Source organism: Anabrus simplex, chromosome 2, assembly GCF_040414725.1.
Source record: "Anabrus simplex isolate iqAnaSimp1 chromosome 2, ASM4041472v1, whole genome shotgun sequence".
Classification (NCBI taxonomy): domain Eukaryota; kingdom Metazoa; phylum Arthropoda; class Insecta; order Orthoptera; family Tettigoniidae; genus Anabrus; species Anabrus simplex.
This window is the reverse complement of record NC_090266.1, coordinates 920,882,151-920,904,568: the sequence shown is the minus strand read 5'-3', so window position 1 is coordinate 920,904,568 and position 22,418 is coordinate 920,882,151. Positions and strand designations below refer to the sequence as shown.

The following is a 22,418-nucleotide window of genomic DNA, read 5'->3' as shown; positions in this document are numbered from 1 at the left end:
GCTTCCTTCCCACTCCTAGCCCTTCCTTGTCCTATCATCGCCATAAGACCTATCTGTGTCGGTGCGATGTAAAGCAACTAGCAAAAAAAAAAGTTTTCTTTTTACTAATTACCATTCCAAACACCAGATTTTCATACCAAATGTCCAGTCTCCTTTGTACTTCCTTTGCTCCCTCTCCACAAATCACCACATCATCTGCAAATACCAAAGCATTCACTTCATCACTACTGACTCTGTTCTACACGTTTTATGATTTCATCCATCAATATAATAAACAATAATGGTGACAGTGCACTTCCTTGCTTGAGACCTTTCTTTGTATGAAATGTTTCAGAGTCACCACTCCCCACTTGTACACAGCTTTTACTCTCCTGATACAACATTTTTATCTTGTTAACCCTCTCATGCATGAATTTAAGAAAAATTAAATTAAAAATATTGTAATGTAATTTTCCTGGTTAAAATGACCCTATTAGATGATACAAACATAAAACATAAAACGAAGTTGCCATACTTGGCGAGAATTTGATGTCTTCATATGAGGACATCATGCATTTAGTGGAATAATGTCAACAAGTCATACTTTTACTAATTTGGTTTATTATACTAGTATTTACAAGAACTTTTTGCACCGGAGGCTATTGTATGAGTACAGCAGAATTACACTGGTCCTACTGGGGCATTTATATGTAACTGATGTACTTCACATGTTCATATTTCAGGCAATGGTATGGAAACTCTGAAAGCACTCTGGACATAGTGGTACCGGTACATTACATTTTCTACAAATATACTGGGTTTAATTGCACAGTTTTTGTCACGGCACCTGTTAGCATTTCTAGCCTCTGTTTTCTGCGGATAGTGTCCTACTCCATCCATCCTCTTTTCAGCAGGCACAGTATGTGTAGCCTGTTTCTTGAGTGGTAGTGATGGGCCATTTGTGCATCGCCATCTCCTCTTCCGTGGTGCTTCTTCTGTCTCACCACTGAAGACAAGTCCTGTTGCCACTCGACTCTTGAACTCGAGCAGGTCCATAGGGGTCTTACAGTCCATTTTCCATAGTAACCAAGCATTTACAACTGTGGCATTTAGCATATGGTAACTATCCTGAGAAATACTGTGATAAGAGGCACGTCAGCACAAATCTTACACTGAGGTTATGGAATCATTTCTCATAATAATTGCTGTTACAATTTTAATGGCCGGCTCCGTGGTGTAGGGGTAGTGTGCCTGCCTCTTACCCGGAGGCCCCGGGTTCGATTTCCGGCCAGGTCAGGGATTTTTACCTGGACCTGAGGGCTGGTTTGAGGTCCACTCAGCCTACGTGTTTAGAATTAAGGAGCTATCTGACGGTGAGATAGAGTCTAGAAAACCAGGAGTGGGGGCCGAGATGATTCGTTGTGCTGATTACACAACACCTCGTAATCTGCAGGCCTTCGGGCTGAGCGGCGGTCACTTGGTGGGCCTGGGCCCTTCAAGGGCTGTGGTGCCATGGGGTTTGGTTTGGTTTTTTTTTTTTTTTACAATTTAAATACATTCTTTAAAATTGTAAGTTGTAAACCTACCTGAGACATCTTCACAGTGAAACAGCTCAAAGTAAATGTAGTATGTTGTTTGACACTGGAGAAACACGAACACTGATTATTTCATGCAATCTGTTAAATGCTGCTATCTGGTGGGAATGTTGTAAACTACTATAATCTTGTCCTACAAACATCACTCACTCATCTGATAACATTACAGACCATTTGAAGAATCCTGGAAAATAAATATTGGCTGAAGCAATTGAGAATACAAGGTAACCTCCAAAATAACACATGGTAGTTTGTTGCATGATGTCCTCATATGTGGACGCCCGTATTATACCAATATTGTGTAAAGACTATAAACCAGAATAAGCTAAATTATATTGGTAATGGTAGTAGAATACACAAAATGAAGAACTTCATACTTACCTTGGGCATTTTCAAGATAGGAACAGCTCAAAACAATTGGAAACTATGACGACTTCTCATAAAATGGCGAACCATGAATATCATGTTTTCAATTATGCCAGTTAAATGCTGCCACCAACTGGTTCTTTTTAAAACTGATGTTTTCCACTCTTAGCAACCTAAAATAATCTTTTAATAACTTTACCTCCGTCTTTGGAAACTCCAGGGAATGAGAGGGTACATTCCTTTTCCGTGGGCATTCCCATACATGTTTTCTCTTAACTGTATCATAAGCTTTTTCCAAATCCAAAAATACGAAGATGATTTCCTTGTTCTTTTCCAGGTGTTTTTCCATTATCGTTTGCACTGTAAATATCAAGTCTATTGTTGATCTATTCAGTCTAATGACATATTGTTCTCCCTCTAACTTTGTTCCTATTGTATCTCTCAGTTTTTTTTTCTATGACTTTCTCCATCATTTTTAGCCCATGTGATATTGGGTTATACCTCTATAATTATTTCTTCCTATTTCCTCTTTTGAACAATGGTACAATGCTTCCTTGTTGCCAATCTTCAGGTATCCTTTCATCCTTCCATATGGCATTGAGGGCTTGGTATAGCCACTGTAGTCCACTGCTTCCTGCTGCCTTAATCATATCAGTATTGAATTAGTCTTTTCCACTTGCTTTATCTTTGGTCATTGCTTTCACTGTCCTTTCAAGTTCCAGCCATGTTATTGGGTTCTCTTCTTTTTCTCCATCTATTATTTCCATTTTCTTATCTCCTTCTTCCTCCGAGCAGTCATCCTCATTATAAAGTTTTTCAAAATATTTTGCCATCACCTCCTGAAGACCCTTTTCGTCATGTAGGCCTACTATGGATCCATCTTCTCTCTCTAATGCCTTGATTTTTTCTTGATGTATACTTTTCGATTTTATTAGTCTGTATAATAGTTTCTGATTTCCTTGACTATCTTGTCAGTTTTGTTGGTAAACTCTTCCCCACATAACTCTTTTTCTTCCTTGATACTCCTCTTTATGTCTAGTTTCAGTCTTTTGTATTCCACATGTAACCTTCCTATCTTATTCTCATCTCTCTGATACGTTTTTTGCTTTTCCTTATCCATTTCTTTCTTCACCTTGTTCCTTTCTTTTATTTTTTTTATTTTGTCTTTCCACCACCGTGTCTCCTTTCCCTTAAACTTTGGTTTTGTTTTTCCGCATACCTCAATTGCTGCTTCCACAAATGACTGTCTTAAATTGTCCCACTCTTCTTCTCCACTTTGTATTTCTGTGTTAGGCAACTTCCTTTTTATACAGTCTTGGAATGCCATTCATTTATCCTCCTCCTCCAGTTCCCAAATCCTGATCTTTAGTTTCTTCTTCAGTACAATTTTAGGGATTTTTACTTGTTTTAATTCCACGATTAATAATCTATGATCACCTTGCATACGTTCACTGGGGATTATCTTCGTATTCATGACGTATCTTCCCCATTCTCGGTCTGTTATAAAATGGATGAGTGTTCCATACTATCCATCCCAACTATATCGGCTGATCTTATGGCTATTCTTCTTCATAAATCACGTGTTCTTTGTTATCAGGTTATTTCTGGTACAAAAGTCAACAGTTTCTCTCCATCTCCATTTCTATCGCCATACCCATGTGGGCCCAGAGGATTCTCGTATCCCATTATATCAGTTCCGACATGGGCATTCAGATCTCCCATTATCATGATCCCATTTCCAACAATATGTGTTTCCAGTTCATTGAGGAAATCTTCTTTTTCTTCCACGCTACATCCTGCCTGTTTGTTTGGCCTGGCCACCATTAAAGGAGTCAAAGCAAAATTCCTAAAAACCATAATGGGAATCTCAAAATACACGCGTTCCCGCCTACGAACTAGCACGAGAACCCTTCCTTATCGAAGAACTGAGGATAAAACTACCATTACCATCCACAGAGAATGTAGTAGCACACCTAGCGGAGAGACGGAAAAAGAGAGAAGAAATTCTGCTAGAGTTCTACAACACAGATGCCATGTTGGACCGAAATTGGACGAACGCCAACCGGAAGATAAGACGTGATAATAAAACTAGCAGTGCACGGGTACCACCATAAAATATGTAAAAAATATGTCTTATCATGATCCAAATGAAAACTGTGAATGCTCGTTGTGTGATCAGTTCTGTGATATATATATCACATCACAAGATGTAAAAACGACGAAAAATCTCGATGTGATTATAGCAAAGGCTAATATGGTCAATAATCTATGTAATGCACATTCATGCGCTTTTCTGATGATGATGGTGATGATGATGATGATGATGATGATGATGATGATAATAATAATAATCCTGTCTGTGAGCATACACCTGTACTATCTTCAGTAGTTCCTTATTTACATGTATGTACATTATTGTAATTCTTTATAATTCTTTTATAATTATTTCATTTACATACTCAACGTTAGCTATTGGTTCAATATTCTGATTCACTATAAATCCCACTCCATTTTTCTCTTTACTGTTACCCATACAGTGCAAGGTGTACTCCTTTCTTAGTTTCTTCATTCCTTTCCCTTTCCATTTTACTTCACACATGTCGAGTTTTTGTCTCTCCATTAGGTCAATTAATTTTCCTTCCCATTCATGGTTAAAATATTTATTGTTCCAAATCAGGTTTTGTTCTCTTGCACGAACATCAGCATTACCATCATTCTGCGCAACTGTAAACAGAGACTTGTCAATTCCATTTCCATTTTTAAACTTCCATCCAAGGTTTGTATTATAGTTGAAAGCAAGTACAAATTTACTCATCTGCTGACCTGCTAAGCCTAACGCATCTGAGGATTTTCTTTTGGGGTTTACTCCCTTAGCCTTTGAAGATCCCTCTTCTCCACAAGGCAGTGGTTTCCTCTTCTAATTTTCCCCAGAGAGGATGGGTTGCCTCTTCCACCATCTTCGCCATTCCGAAGGTCTCCTTCTCTGCCTAAGATGCTGTTAAGCTTTTCACCCGTAACCCTGGGCATGGGTTCCACGTTATACCCCATGAGACTGGGTCCCTGCCTGAACTTAGTTCTCCTTCACACCACCCTACTGATGTGGAGGATACCCACCCCCGCAACGTGGATGCGCCAGACAAGAATTACTCAAGTGAAGGATTTTGGATTTTGAACCTCCGTACCCTCGAGCACTGTCCACTATCATGTCTTCGACCGCGCCACTGCCAAGTGAGCTATTGCAAGGCCTGACATGCAGCGGCAGTTCCCAGCCTATACAGTACCTGTTTCTAGTCTATATGTGCACCTCCTGTTATTAAGGTATGTGTTCTTCGTAACTGTGCTCGTTTTACGAGTTCATTCAGGGTACCCATAATGGATTAATAATAGCGCTCATGGTTTCTGTCGTCTTTTAACCCATAACCGTACATCTTGTTAAATTACCCTGGTTTATGTATTTCAGAACATTGTAGTAAATGTGGCGGGTTTCATAAAACTAGATTGGTAGGGACGGGTAGGTGAAAGTGGAGCTTTCATGTCTAAGGCTGAGTAGGTAATTGTGCCAGATGAGGCTGAGTTTAGTGTTCCTGTTGTATTATACCTTTGCTGGGATTGTACCCATGAACTTGTGGTTGTATGAACCAGGCACTCTTCATCTGATCTAATGAGGAAGCTTTCCTGTAGGATTACTGTATTCTTAATTTTGCTTTCATTGTAAGGGAAAATATCACTTGCATCCTCAAGTCTTCTGAAATCTTTCTATCATTCCAGGTTATATTATATTAGACAAATGTTCATCATATCCATAGTTCCATATTACACCTGTTACTTTGAGAAGTCACATTAGAAACACTGCAATAAGATTGGATCCATATTTTTCTCTCGCTGGGCGCACAGGACTTCAGATTACAATGTCCCTTGCCTCTGTTAGAAACACTAGAATATAGGCTTGGATGTTTATTGCAAGTTATTCAAATGTTGGGGTGTTTTCTTAGTTGTACATTCCTTGCCAAATATGAATAATAAGGTGGCCTTTAGCAATACGCAATTTTCCAAAAGTTAAAATTATGCTGCTCCCACCCACTAATTCTTTTCCAATCTACAAAAAAGCATCCATGCAAAATATCAACACAATTGGACAACTGAAAGGTGATCCTCAAACCCTCAAAGTTTGAAAATAGTATAAGCAACAAGTAATTCCATTCAAAAGCAATGTACTCTTCCCTGTTATGACCATTTTATCTTTATTAATACTAATACAGAAATGGATGTGGTCAGATTCAGCCAACCCCCAATATTGTTTAAAAATGTTCTGAATCAAATTTACCAAAATTTGAAAAATGCTTAAAAATAACATGAAAAAATTAGGAAGTGTCAGGGTTTCTGAATGAAGCACACAGTTTATAGGCCTACAGGATAAACACATCTTTATTTGCAACAGTGATTTCTATGGACACTGAAAATTGTACATTATTTTTTAGTAAGAGCAGATTTTATGACACGGATACTTTTTTAAATTTTCTGTAACGATCTGTAAAACAAACTGGTTGTCAGTTTCATCTTGTGTGAGAATGTTGTTATAATCTTGAATAAGTTTGACACCTCTTTCTGCAATGTCACTCGCAACTATTTTCTCATTTTCTCAAGTCCACTTTGTTATCAGGATGATCTTCGCATGTTGACAAGTCTTTGTCAAGGAAATCGGTGCTGAGAGAAAAGCTGGTAAAGAACGTTTTTGTATAGGAAATTACAAAAGAAGAAATGTCATTGTTTTTAAAGGAAGAAAAATAATTTTCATTCAGTATGTATCTCTTCACTTTATTTATTTCTTCTTCCTCTACCGTCTGACTCGTTGGCTGAATGGTCACCGTACTGGCCTTCGGTTCAGAGGGTCCCGGGTTCGATTCCCGTCCGGGTCAGGGATTTTAACCTTCATTGGTTAATTCCAATGGTCCGGGGGCTGGTGTTTGTGCTGTCCCCAACATCCCTGCAACTCATACACCACACATAACACTATCCTCCACCACAATAACACGCAGTTCCCTTCACATGGCAGATGCCGCCCTCCCTCACCGGAGGGTCTGCCTTACAAGGGCTGCACTCGGCTAGAAATAGCCACACGAAATTATTATTATTATTATTATTATTATTATTATTATTATTATTATTATTATTATTATTTCTCTACCAGGCGAGTTGACTATGCAGTTAGGGGCACACAGCTGTGAGCTTGCGTCCGGGAGATAGTGGGTTTGAATCCCACTGTCGGCAGCCCCGAAGATGGTTTTCCATGGCTTCCCATTTTCACACCAGGCAAATGCTAGGGCTGTACCTTAATTAAGGCCTTGGCCGCATCCTTCCAACTCCTAGGCCTTTCCTATCCCGTCGTCGCCATAAGACCTGTCTGAGTCGGTGCGACGTAAAGCCACTAACAAAAACAAACAATCTTCTTTCTCTACTTCATATTTGTCTGTATTCAGCATAACTTGAGCCATATTTGCCTTAACCTCTGTTGGAAGAGTATTGTCAAATACAGATAGAGCCACAGTTTCTGGAACTAAATAACATTGATGGTTGGGAAACTTTTTCGCAGCAGCCTTGCTGATTTCTGAATCAATGTGTTGATAATTTATCAGTGAACACATTAACACATTGACTGCCAGTCATTGAAATGGCCACTCAACTACTTAGGCAGGCCAATTTTCACTCCTGCAGGTAAATTATCGTCCCTAAAATGAAATGTCTATAACTCAAAAACTAGTGGTAATAAACTAATGCAACTTGAAACATACCTATAATACACTTTAAGGGTGTGGTATCTGGAGTAACAGTCACCGGGATGTAGAGCTAACTTGCAGCCTGAGCAGTAGAATGTGATTCCGCTCCTGAATTTCTTCTTGGCACACACACTCTACACTGCCTGATAAGGGACTTCTTCTTTTCACAACCATGTAATTTAACCAACTTGTGGCCCGACATTTTCCCATTCAGTCTGGACACCGAGTTCTTCCTTGGCGCCCTCTTGAGATAGTCATCACACTTTCCCAATGGTCCTACTACAGGTATGAAATGTCGTATGGCTTTTAGTGCCGGGATATCCTAGGACGGGTTCGGCTCGCCAGGTGCAGGTCTTTCTATTTGACTACCATAGGCGACCTGCGCGTCGTGATGAGGATGAAATGATGATGAAAACAAGACATACACCCAGCCCCGTGTCATTGGAATTAACCAATTAAGGTTAAAATCCCCGTCCCGGCTGGGAATCGAACCCGGGACCCTCTGAGCCGAAGGCCAGTACGCTGACCGTTCAGCCAACGAGTCGGACCCTACTACAGGTGATGTAGCAACTTCTACTGTTCCAGATTCATTACTCTGTAGCTTGCTCTTCTTCTGATGCAGTGGAATCAAGAAGTTCTTTTGTCACATTCTGAATAAAATCAATGAGTTTGGTTCTAGGACTCTGAAGTTTATGTAATGCATGTGCATTACAAGTTGTGCACATTAATAAATAAATGAAAACATTTTTGGTCCATTTCTTTGATTACCTAATGGACGGGTAGTAAGCCATATGTTGGTCAGCATTATCCACCCCATGCATTTGACAGTTATAATCATTGGAAGTTTCTAGTTTCATCACCACCTTGCTGCTCCTGGTTATGGTTTCTGCCATTTGTGCTGTGTGGAGTGTTGAAATCATGTTCACAACACGCCTGTCTTTCCATGACTGCACTCGGATGTCATTATGCCGCTTGAAAGATATTTCTCCTTGTTTTAGTTTTTTTGGAAACTTCAACTAGTTTCTTTGGCAATCCACGGTTTTGCCTAACGGCGCCAACGATGCTGAACTTCTTTAGTAACAATACCTGGGTTAGTTTGACACTGTTATAAAAATTGTCCTTCCCCTCGTATGGTTCCAGAAGTGAAGTGACAGTATTCAGTAGTGATCCAGACTTCCCATCATATAATTTGGAAGTTACAAATATATCCAGTGGCACTTTCACACAACAACCGAACCATAATACTGTACCTAGTTAGTTTGCCCAACATTCCTTCATTAAGCACTAATTTCTACCTTGGGGTGTACACAGTCCTGAAGAGATTAAGAAAATGGTTGAAGAGTAACCTAACTTTATATAGCCTGTCAGGGCTATTGTCTTGTGCTGCATTATTATTGAAATAAAGGAATTAAGAAATCAGTTCAAATCTGTTCCTTTACATTGTATCATTGAAAATTGGGGTGGCATAATCTGTCAAGTTGACCAGTACGTAGATAATTGCATTTTTTTTTTTTTTTTTTTTTTTTTACAATACCAGTGAGCATCCACAGTCCTAAAAGCTTACCCATTTCATCAGGTACTACTGGTTTCCATTGTTGAAATTGAGCATGCTTTGTCATTGGCCTAGGAGTGTTGCTTAGGAATTGATCAGCGTACAAGTTCGTTTGTACACAAAGCATCAAAATAAAGTCATCTAATGAAAGCCTTGAAATACTCCATGCATGAAGCTGTGTTTGAAAATGGGTATTTTATTCCAATATCACCTGTAAATTGTGCGTAGTTAGGCCTAAATCAACATCCGACCAGTCATATTCTTGTATTGCAGCTGGTACGTGTGTGGAGGACGTGGCTACTCCAATATTATCACTGCTGTTGTTCCTTACTACACTTAACGCATCTTCATCAGTCAGCCCACTATCGCTTGTTAATTCATCTTGTTCTGAATCACGTGTCTTGGTGTAAATTTCACCTAATATACCACTTTCTGTCAAACCATTCACACTGAAAGTCGCCATTGCAGCATACTGCGTGACAACTCAAAGTCAGACATAAAATACTTGTGTACTTGTGATATTCTGAACGTATCACAATGAACGAGACACGAATAGTTTCCCCAAAGAATAAATAACTCGTCTCCGTAAGACCTATCTGTGTCAGTGCGACGTAAAGCCGCTAGCAAAAAAAAAAGAATAAATAACAGCCCGTGAACAGCAATTAGCCATCTGTTGATGAAATAGTGAAATACTTCAACCTGTGCACCAACACGACCTAGGTCGCGTTTGGCTCTCTGGAAGCATTTTGTGAACACAATCTAGGTCGCGTTCGGCAGTCAGTGAGTTAAGAGGAAATCATGATATGGGGCTTTAATTGCTTTTGGCAAAAGAAACCAGGCTCGAATGTACACTTGAGCAAGGAACACATATTCTTCTTAAAGAGTTCTTCTCCCTGTGAGACAAATTGATCTTGAATGAGGTACATTTTGAATGCATAAATTGCTTTTTACATCCACCTAGCATGATTTACAACTCCTGGTATACGAAATGATATTCTGTTCTTTGGAATGCCACTAAGAAAGATCATTGTTAACTCCAACAATTCTCTGTAACTAACTCGCTGTTGCTTCTGAGTAGAAAGGTGGTATTCAACAAATTCAAGGATGGTGGAGCGATCATTATCAGGCTTGATGCCAGTTGTGTTAACCTTATTGTCGAGTTTCTTCCAGGTTTCTGTAAATCTTTTGAAAAACGCCATGTCTGGGCCAGAAGCTGGATCCATCAGTAAGTCAAAACAAGCTCCTCAAAACTAACTCAAAAACATGATGGCAGCGGGGGAACTACAAGAGTTTGCGGTTGAAGAATTTTTCAAGATTTGTACAGGCACCCTTTACTCATCCTATGTTGCTTGTTGCTGTATCACAATAAAGTGCCTGAATTTTGTATGTTATTCCCCACTTCTCTACTGCCAGATAAGCAACCATTGATTGCTCTTCTCCTGAAGATGTTGGGATTTCAGGGACTCCCAACAATTGCCACTTGCTTTGAAAAGTTACTATTATTGTCAGTCTATCAACTTTTTCAATGCCTGTGAGTGCTGGAAACAATTTTCCATCCCAGTGCAACACTAGTTCTTTAAAGTTTTTTTTTTAAATTGCGCTGTATTCCTGTGTATCTTTCTTCTCTAAATCCTTCTGAGGTGTTGAAAAGAAGTACGATTTATTACAAAGTTTTCAGTATCACTGCCGAAAGCTTCTGCAACAGCCATTAATATGTGAACCCAATTTCTGTCAATCAATGTACAGAACAAAGAAAAAAAAATTAGCGAGTGTTTACAAGTTATTACAATAAATAACCTGTATTTACAAATGCTACTGCATGCCTTTGCCCTATAACTGTGCTCTGCCCATAGTTTTGCAAGAACCCTTCTTCATTCTATTTATTGTCACATATCCTTCCTTACAATATCAAGGATAAGTCTGAAGAAATGTTTAATGTAAGACAAAATTATAAAATAAAATATTGTTTACCTACAATAATGACTTGATGTATCCACAGAGACGCACACAAAATGCTGTCAGTTGTATACCCTAATTTTATTTACAAACTGTTATACATTTGTCACACAGATCAATAAACCGTTTTGAACAACTGCCTATCACGAAGAATGAGAAGAAGAATACACCAGAGGCATGTCAACTACCAAATCAACAAAAGCAATTCACATACTTTTAACACTCGCTAGCACAATTTCTACACAAGTCTCGTCAAAACAACTCCTGTTAAACAATAACTCAACTCCACCATCAAGACCGCCTCCTTATATATGCTGCCTGGCCAGGCTTCTAGAAAGATATTACACAACATGTTCTTCTTGTAAATTCAAGATTTTTCCAATAGTATAGTTACAATGTAAGGAAGGTTCTACATAGTTCTCTTCGTACATTCTGGATATTACGGTGTGTTGCACAATATTGTAGTGGATCATACATCATATATACAGGTAATAATAAATTATATGCTATTAATTACGGCTTCTTACATTAACTAAACTCATATTAATATATACAGCACATGTTTCATGACATAACCTCACAAATAATACGATCGTCCGTAAATAATAATAATAATAATAATAATAATAATAATAATAAAAATACGTGGATGTAAACACTTCATAGCCATACCTCACAAGTAATAATAATAATAATAATAATAATAATAATAATAATAATAATAATAATTCGAGCTCGATATTGGCATTATTTACCCATGGGTTAAAGAATATTGCTTTCAAGTTATATCAGTCTATTACACTTGCGTCAATATCCCCCCTATAACTTGCAACAATTTCAACAGTCTGTCACACTTGTCGACTTTGCCTTGGACGTAGATTGTATTTTCTCTCTTCCTTGATGTTGCTGGAGGTGCTCTCATCATCTTGACCGGGTCGTGCCATGTCGGAGGTCGGTGTTGCCTCGCTGCCAACCTCTTCCTCGATGATAGTCGATGCGTTCTCCTCATGGTGACCAGGTGTGCTGTGTCATTAATAGCCTCTCCTGCAGGTGGACCCGTGGTAGTACCAGGCTTACTCTGTATGCGCAGTTGTTGGGTGACACGCCACAACTCCGATGCATGGACCTTGACCGGAGGGTTGGTCTTTAGTAAGTAGACCCCATGGCCCAGCTGCTTATCCACCTCGACGGAACCAACCCACTTAGGTGCGAAACCTGCGTGAAACCCTCCAATCCTGTTACTGACTGGGTGTTACGTCGCAGTACTTGTTGGCCTCGTAGGAAGATCTGGGTCTCTTTGACATCTTGAGTCTTGGCCTGGGTAAGGGATCTCTTCTTGGCCAAAGCTTGCTTCTCCCTGATGTCCTGCTGCTGCTGCCACTCTGCTAGGGAAACAGAAGTGGGTGGTGGACGAATCTCCCAATCCCCAGTGCTGTATAGCTGTCGACCAAGGAACAGTTCCTCTGAGGAATAGCCAGTGACACTTGTTGCGTCACCGTAGGGCAAAGAGTGACTGCGATATCTGACGGTCCCACAGTTGATGTTCATTGTCTATTAGGTGAACCCATAGCATCCTTTTTAGCTCCTGGTTCTGTCCTTCCATTGGATTGGCCCTTAGGTTGTAGATAGGGGTGGTCCAGTGCTCCACGCCCCATTCTGTCATCATTTGCTGCCACTTCCTTGATGTGAACTGACTCCCGTTGTCTGACAGTATGCACCGTGGCTAACCATAGCGGCTGAATACCTCATCTTGTAGAAGGTTGGTGATGCGCCCCGTCGTAGTTTCTGGTATCAGAAAGGCCTCAATCCATCTTTTGAAGAGGTCGGTGATTACTAGGAGTCCTGTTTTACCCCTTGGTGTTCTACAGTAAGGACCCATCAAGTCCAGGGCTATGACCTCCCAAGGTCGTTGCGGCTGTCTTCCTCGCTGACTGGAATCTGCCTTCCTGTTGCTCGCCTTGGTGCAAGCGCGTATGTAGTACCCCTTTACATAATCCAGGATAATACCAATATAATGGTCCGTTATTGGACATTATAAATTTCCCAGCTAACTCATTCTTGGTTGCCTGCGTTTCGCCCTCGTGTGCTAAGTTAGGATCGTCAGTTGGGACTTAGCACACCACCCAAGACGCAAGGCTAGTGCATACCGTGGAGGCCACTGCGTAGACTATTTAAAGCCACCAGCAGTGCCAGTGCACTATGAGAGCTATGTCTCATTTCAAAAAATAGATGCCTGCCTGGCCATCAAATGATGTAGATGTTGATTCCCATAGGGAACCTAAAATATTTGTCCTGAATGAGTAAATTTATAATACCAATATAATGGTCCGTTATTGGACATTATAAATTTCCCAGCTAACTCATTCTTGGTTGCCTGCGTTTCGCCCTCGTGTGCTAAGTTAGGCTCGTCAGTTGGGACTTAGCACACAAGGGTGAAATGCAGGCAACCAAGAATGAGTTAGCTGGGAAATTTATAATGTCCAATAACGGACCATTATATTGGTATTATAAATTTACTCATTCAGGACAAATATTTTAGGTTCCCTATGGGAATCAACATCTACATCACATAATCCAGGATGTCGTTCCACATGTTGACCCAGAAGAATCTTAGTCGGATAGATTGATATTATGTCTCTTCATCTCCTACACGTCCGTCATGTGCTGTCTAGGGATCACCACTACTGCAGGCCTGTCAGAGAGGTGCGATCTGTACATTAACAGTCCTTCATCAACCCGGAAGTTCTTGTAGCACATCTTGAATTCCCTCGGGACATGTCGACTATCGGTGTCTGTCTCCAAATCCACTGCGTTTGGTCCTGCAGGGCTGGTCTTGTTCTTGCCATTGTTTAATCACTTCCAGATCAAGTTCCTTTTTGATGGTCATGAGGACAGGTTCCTTGGGCTCACTCTGTTGTTTTTGTGGGAACTCCCTCTCGACAATGGTGCTCCTAGCTTCAGGTTCCATCTCCGGGTGCCTAGATAAACTGTCTGCTCCTGTGTTCGTCGATTCTGGGATGTGACACACATCGAAATCCAATTCTGTGATTAACAGAGCCCATCGCATCAATTTAGATTTTGAGCCAGAGATAGTGTTCAACCATTTGAGAATGGTGTTGTTGGTGTAGACATGAAACTTCCTTTCAAGTAGTCTCTGAATTTGCCCATGGCCCACACCATGGCTAAGGCTTCCTTCTCAGCCGTGCAGTAGCGTTGTTCGGCGGGAAGTAGCTTTCTGCTGGCATACTCAATGATGTCCCTTCTGCCATCACTCCTCTCCTGAAATAACACTGTTCCTAGGCCGGAGATGCTGGCGTCCGTCTGCAGGTAGATCTGTTGAGGGTCGGGATGGGCTAGACCGGGAGCGTTGCATATCGCAGCTTTAATGCCTTGGAATGCTGCCTCTTCCTTGCTGGTTCATCAGAACGGGCAGTTGTTATGGAGTAGATCGGTGAGTGGTATTGCCTTCTCTTCAAAGTGAGGCACAAAGCTGCTATACCATCCACACAAGCCAAGGAACTGATGTACTTGTTGCTTGGTCCGCGGGCGCTCAGCTTCTTCGATAGCTCGATTCTTCTCCAGTTGCCTTTCTAAGCCTTCAGACGTTAGGACATGGCCAAGATATTCTACGCGGGATTGGGTGAAGTGGCACTTCTCCAGTTGCCAAGTCAGTCAATGAATCTTCAGTCATTCCAGTATTTTCCTCAGATGTACAAGGTGTTCTTTAAAATTCTTGCTGTGAATTAAAATGTTGAGATATACTTGACAGAAATCTCCAACATGTCCTGACAGTACCTTATCTATCAGTCGCATGAAGTTTGCAGGTGCATTCTTCAATCAAAAAGGCATTACTGTATACTGGTACAATCCTCCTGAAGTCATGAAGACGGTCAGTGGTCTAGATCTTTCCTCGACCTCCACATGCCAGTATCCAGAGTTAAGATCCAGCGTGCTAAAAATCCTAGACCCTCTTACTTGTTTCGGCAAGTCTTTCAGGTCAGGCATGGGGTAGGCGTCACTAACGGTCTTCTCGTTCACCTTGCGCAAATCCACACACAGTGGATACTCCCCTTCTTTTTTGGTAGGACGCTAGGTGAAGCCCAACAGGATGTAGAGGGTTCGATGAGACCTTGCCCTTCCATCTCTTGAATTTTCTGAATGATGAAGTTGCGCTTATCCGGGTTGATTGGATATGGATGTTGCTTGATGGGTGAGGAAGTGCTGCATTTAATGGTGTGCGTTACAGTGGTAGTCCGTTCTATTTTATTGGTGATGACTTCTGGAAAGTCCTTTAGGGCGCATCTCAGCTCCTCTTCTTTAGTTGGTTGAAGATGCATTAACTGGATATCTCCCAGGTCTATGTCGACTTCCGCATCTTTGCGAGTCCAGAGATTTCCATCGTGCCAGGCGGCCCTCAGACATCTGCCTTTTCCCAAAAAGACTTCACGAGCTGCATAGTCTAGGATCACCTTGTATTCCACAAGGAAGTCATGACCTAATATGATGTCAGGTATTAGGTTCTGAATCACTGCAACGTCAGTTACAATAGGCAGGTCCATATATTTAGCGGTTAGGTTAGCCTGTCCTTGGATGGAATAGGTCATCCACTGCTGCCACTACCCTTCTGAGGTAGTGAGACTTCATAGGCGGTAGTAATCTGGCAACAGTCCTATTGACAATTGGATGGCTTGCTTGGCTGTCGAGTATGGCTGAAAAATTCTCGTTGCCTATCTTTAAGGTGATAGCTGGACGAGGTTGGCCTGTTCTGGTCACAATCTGACCAATCCCTCTCCTACTTGACCAGGGTTGCTTGTTTGTCGTGTCTTGAGGCGCATTCTTGTTCCCGGTCCTATACCCCTCAATCCAGAATGGTCCGGACCTAGTTTTCTGACGTCAAGGTTGGGCACTTGTTCTTCAGGCATCCCGTTCTTCCACACTGGTAGCACTTCCTAACCGAGCTGGTCTCTTCCGTAGCTTTGCTCTTGTGTTCCTCCTCCATCTGGGCAATGATTCTACGTAGATCATCAAAGGATCTCGGTTATGATACTTTCACTGGGGGTCAAATCTTATCGTGGAGTAGCTCTGTGATGTCTGGTAAGATCTCGTTCTCACTTTCTTCTGGGTGCAGACGCTTAAAGGGCTGGTACTTCTGTAGGACGAACGCGCTAGCTCTCATGCTGGAGGGTTGTGCCTTCCTTTTCACAGAGCTTTTCACCTCTTTGGAATTGATCCTAGCAAGGAATCCCCTCTTGAAGTCCGCCCAGTTTAAATTTAAGCCCTTTAAGTTATTCCACCAAGTAGCGGCTTGTCCCTTTAACCGTGGTGAGATGAGTTGAACGAAGATGTCCTTCGGTAGATTAGTCTGTCCTAGTAGACTGACTGATCCCTCAATGAAGCTAGTCGGGATCTCTTCCAGTCGCCCATGGAATGGCTCTTTATAATCACCTTCGGGTCTAGGTGTCTTGTATTGTCGGTTAGGTTTGAGGGGGCCAGAGGCGTGGTGATAGGTCCTGTTCGAGTCAATTTATCTTCTGCTGCATGAAGGATGCTTTCTCTTATATTCTACACATCTCCCTTGATGGTCGAAAATCGGTTTTCTAACCTTGCTTCAACAGCAGAAATACGGCTCCCAAAATTTCACTCAACGGTAGAGATACGGCTTTAAAAATTTACCTCAGTGGTACAAATTCTCCCCTCTACCTGTTACTTTATGCCGGAAACCTGGATTTCCACCTCCTCTTTGAGGTTTGAGATGTCCCCTTCCAGCTGGCTTACCCTACTATCGATCTGATCAACCTGTCCCAGTTTTGAACTGATATCCGATACCTGCTGCGTTAATCGATTGGTGCTGTCGCTAATTTGGGATGACACCGAGCTCGATAGCTGCAGTTGCTTAAGTGCGGCCAGTATCCAGTATTCGGGAGATAGTAGGTTTGAACCCCATTGTTGGCAGCCCTGAAGATGGTTTTCTGTGGTTTCCCATTTTCACACCAGGCAAATGCTGGGGCTGTACCTTAATTAAGGCCATGGCCGCTTCCTTCCCAGTCCTAGCCCTTTCCTGTCCCATCGTCGCCATAAGACGTATCTGTGTCGGTGCGACGTAAAGCCAATAGGGAAATTTGGGATGAAATTTTGTCATCTACTGTTGAAATTTTCGATTCTAGGCATTGTTCTACTTTGTACACCTGCGTGTACACTTGTGATATTTGTCCAGTTAAAACTGTATTAACTTGAGAAATTTCTTCTGAAATTTTGTCATTTACTTTTGAAATTTGGTCTGCAATCTGTTCCGTTAGGCCGCAATTGATGTCTGAAATTTTGTCTGAAAGTTTGTCATTTACTTTTGAAATTTAGTCTGTTAAGGTGGAATTGAGTGTCTGTATCATGTTCGTTAACTTAGAACACATTTTGGTAATATTTACGTCATCTTCCGATGTTTCGTCCCATGTTTCGTCGACCTTGAAATTTTTTTTTTTTTTTTTTTCGAGATCGCCTTTTTCGAAGAGTTCTTCTCATAACCACGTCTGCAGCAATTTCTTCTTGCCAATTAAAAATAGGAGAGGATTTCCACCAATCAATACTTATTTATTGCATATATTAAACTACAGGACCGGTTTCGACCTCATATACAAGGTTATCTTCAGCTGAACCATACATACATATTTATATAATGAAGCTTTGATTAAGATTGTGTTGTTAAGGGAATGCTATATGATGATGATGTACATTTAGTCACATACAAATGGGGCACGTCTTAGCGTGAACTGGCGTATATGTCATTCTGTACAATATTGCAACTGTATGTCTAAAATATTATGTTGAAGGTCTTAAAAATTAGTGTATAAAATATGTCTTTACTTAAACTGACTTATATATATGTACAAGATAAATACAATATATAAAAACACTTCATGCATATGAACATTCGTTCTTGCTTGTTGGTCAATACATCGACTAACTTCCGTATTTAAGTCTTATTTACAGTTGTACACTTCAGCTGCTATTCTTGGAGTTTGTAAAATTGCATGGGTAAAAAGTTTTGTCTTCCTGTGAATATGTGGGATAAAATACTTTCAATTTTAAAAAGGTGCCAAATGTATGGATGAAATTCAACTAAAATATGTTCAGCTCTGCTTTGTGTGTTGCCCTTTTATTGGAACCAATTCATGTTGTCCTGTGGCGTCCGTAAATTTGGATGACATTGGGTTCAAAGTAGTGGCTCCTTTCCCATTTGTAGCTGTGCAATGATGTTATGTTTATTGTTGTTGCTGTAGCTGAGTTGTGTTTGACGTGCGAGCCTGTACATGATGATGTACATTTAGTCACATGCAAATGGTGTACCCCGCAGAGTCAAAAACTCAAGCCAAAATCTAAAACCTTTCTAGCAACTTTCAACATAAATTCACTTACACAAACTGGCAAGCTGAAAACCCTCACCAAAGCTCTTCACGAAAATCAGATATCCATAGTGGCCCTACAGGAAACAAGGTACCCAGATGAAGAGATTTTTGAATCTGAAGGCTACCGATTTTTCAAGAGCAAAGCGCAAAGGGGAATCCTCAATGGAGCTGTGATGCTTGGAATCGCGTTTGCTGTTAGAACCAAGATCCTTAAATCGGTTGCAAATTTTGAACCTGTGAATGACAGATTGTCTATACTCACAATTAAATGCGCGAACAAAACCTACGCCCTAGTTAACGCACATGCTCCTACGAACGATAAGAACAAGTCTGATCCAGACGAAGTTGATAATTTCTGGGACCTACTGGATGAAAAATTGAACAAAATCCCCAAACACCATGTCAAGCTTCTTTTGGGTGACTTCAATGCCCAACTAGGTCGTGAGCAGAAGTACAAGAAAGTTATAGGAAATTACTCTGCTCACAAAAAAACCAATCCCAACGGCAAAAGACTGGTGACCATTTGCGAAAATCACAACCTGCAGGTCACTTTCGCCATCTACCCAGAAAGCAAATGACTTGGCGTTCTGCCGTCCAAGCTCTCGGAGAGTTCCAAATTGATCATGTTGCGATCTCCAGGAGAAACAGCCCTGAGATTATGAATGTCAAGGTAAAGAAAGGCATCAATGTGGCCTCAGATCATTATATGTCTCTTATCAAATTCAAACCAATTCCCGCAAACACAAGGAAGACAACCAAACAGATCACACGCTTCGACAATGATAAACTTCGGCAAAGGGTCGAGGAGTTCCAGGAGAAGGCTAGACCAAATGACTGTGACTTTAACAACGCCAAAAGTCTCCTTGTTGAGGCCGCCAAAGACGTTGCAGAAATCAAGAGAAGCAAAAAGCATGCCTGGTGGAATAGTACCTGCGAATCAGTCCTCCAAGAAAGACTCAATGCGTGGAAACAGTACAACTCTACGAAATCAGAAAATGATTGGGAAACCTACAAAACCCAACGTGCCCAAGCAGCTAGGGTGTTCAGAACTGAGAAACGTAAATACGAAAAATCTCTCATTGAAAAGATAGAACAAAACATTAGGAAGAATGAAAGCAGAGAGTACTACAGAGCCTTCAAACGCAAACTCACTGGCTATAAACCACCATCTCTATGCTTTGAGCGAACGGACGGCACACTGGCGACGTCTAATGAAGTAAATTGCAGCATTCTGGCAGATTACTTCAAGAATTTACTTAATTGCTCTAAACTGCAAAGCGCCATTGAGACCAAGGAACCCTTACTCAGGTACCCAGATTCCAGACCACCCGACAGAGATGAAATCAAGCGCCACATTGCCCGTCTCAAAAATAACAAAGCGCTGGGGGAAGACTCAGTAGTAGCAGAACTATGGAAATATGCCCCAGAAGAATCACTTGATACCTTGCAAAAGCAAATAGAAGAAATTTGGAACAAGGAGACCCTACCCGAAGATTGGAAAATAGCTCTGATCCATCCATTACACAAAAAAGGCAGCATGAAGAACATCAACAACTACAGAGAAATATCTTTGCTACCCGTGACTTACAAAATTCTATCACTTGCCATCCTGGAGCGTTTGGAAGCACAAGTCGAACATCAAATAGGTGAATACCAAGGAGGGTTCAGAAAAGGTCGCTCAACAGCTGAACAGATCCAAAATCTCAAAACGATCATCAGATATTGTACACTAAGGTCCAAGCAGTATGTGTCTGTCTTTGTGGACTTTAAGAAAGCGTACGACTCCATTGACCGGGAAGTCCTGCTAAACATCTTAAATGAATTTGGAGTTGATTTGAAACTGCTGGCATTAATTAGAGCCACCCTGACCGATACAAAATCCAAGGTGAAGTCCCGCGGATGTGTCTCGCATTCCTTTGACATCAAAACAGGAGTCCGACAAGGTGATGGGCTATCCCCGATACTCTTCAACTGTGTTCTTGAAAAGATCATCAGAACCTGGCGGTTGAGATTACAGGAAACCAACTACAGTCCATTGAGAATAGGAACCAAATCCAAGGGGATCGCAACAGACTGCTTAGCATTTGCCGATGTTATTGCTGTTCTCTCAATCGACATAGAAACCGCTAGAGCTCAAATTGAAATTTTAAAGGAAATTGCCGAACAAACTGGTTTGCAGATATCGTTTGAGAAAACAGAAGTAATGACTAACATCAAAGAGGCTCCACCAAAACTCCATACAAAATACGGGGACATCACCCGAGTAGACAAATTCAAATACCTGGGGGAGATCATCATGAAAAATGGACTGGACAAAGAAGCACTTCAGGAGCGAGTACGCAAACTGGAAATAGCCTACCAAACATCCCGCACAATCTACAACAAAAAATGCCTTTCCCAAAACACCAAGATACGTCACTATGAAACAGTTCTGAAGCCAGTAGTTCTATATGCAGCCGAAACCCTGTCTCTAAATGCCAACAAAGGACTCCTTGAAGAACTGGAGAAAAGAGAACGCAAAATTGTGAGAGGAATCTTGGGATCAAAGTACAGAAATGGAATCCATCAAAAGAGATCCAACAAGGAAGTCTACAGCAAAATAGAGAAAATTACCGACACAATCAGAAAAAGACGTTCACGATTTTACGGTCATCTGAAAAGATTGGACAGAAGAAAGTTAACTGAAGAAATCTTTCACTTTTTTGATTCAAACCCCAAAACCACAATTCCCTGGTTTAGAAATACCAAAGAAGACCTGCAAATGCTACATATCTCATCTGAAGACGCCTTTAACAGAGATCTCTTCCGCAAGAAAATATTGACGAATGGGCTGAACCGAGACGAGCAACCGAAGAGAAGACACGGTGCCCCTTGGACAGAGGAGCGTAAGCAGGCCCACTCACAAAGAATGAGGGAAATTTGGGCTCTAAAGTAGGCCAAGTTCAGTGTCAAATGCAACAAGACTTAACGTGGTCCTTGATGGCCCCAGCGAATTATATATATATAATAATAATAATAATAATAATAATAATAATAATAATAATAATAATTTGAGCTCGATATTGGCACTATTTACCCATGGGTTAAAGAATATTGCTTTCAAGTCATATCAGTCTATTAAATTTTGCGGCGGACTTTCAGGAGTACCTAAATTTCAACTTCATCTTCAACATTTCTGGGTCGATGAGGGCCCACTTGCAGTTGTCTGAATGAGCTAAAAATTTTGAATAGATTTTTTTTTTTATTAAGTGGAGCGAGATAGGAGAGTGGGAGCTTGTAACTTCAAAAGTTAAAAAAAAAAAGAAATAATGTTATTGGTTTTACATTTCAGTAAATACCTCTACTGTTTTTGGAGATGCTGAGGTGGTGGAATTCTGTCCTTCAGGATTTCTTTTACTTGCCGGTGAATCTATCGACACAAGCTTGGCATATTTGACCACCTTCAGATACTACGTGACTGAGGTGGGATCGAACCTGCCAACGTGGGCTCAGAAGTCAAAGTGATTCTACTGGCTGAGCCACTCAGTCTAGCTGTTCACATATAATGGGTCTGCTTCAGATAGTACAGAAAGCAAGCTATATTTGTATTTTAAGCTGGAAACCAATTATTTTTTACTGTAGAAAGTGAAGAGTTGCATATTAAAAGTTCCAAAATTATTGTTCTGTATGTATTAACTGATTTGAACTATTGAAGATTAGAAGAGCAAAACATTTATAAAATACTTTTCCCAATTATCCTTCTAAAACTTGGAAAAGCCAGACTGAGTGGCTCAGACGGTTGAGGCGCTTCTGTCCC

At 40.9% G+C, this 22,418-nt stretch overlaps 1 protein-coding gene across 1 annotated transcript in view; it reads left to right on the top strand.

The window, feature by feature from the left end:
- The window catches only part of LOC136863731 (coiled-coil and C2 domain-containing protein 2A), a 569,644-nt gene that overhangs the window by 1,639 nt on the left and 545,587 nt on the right, over positions 1-22,418 (top strand). The gene's annotated exons all lie outside the window — the stretch shown is intronic.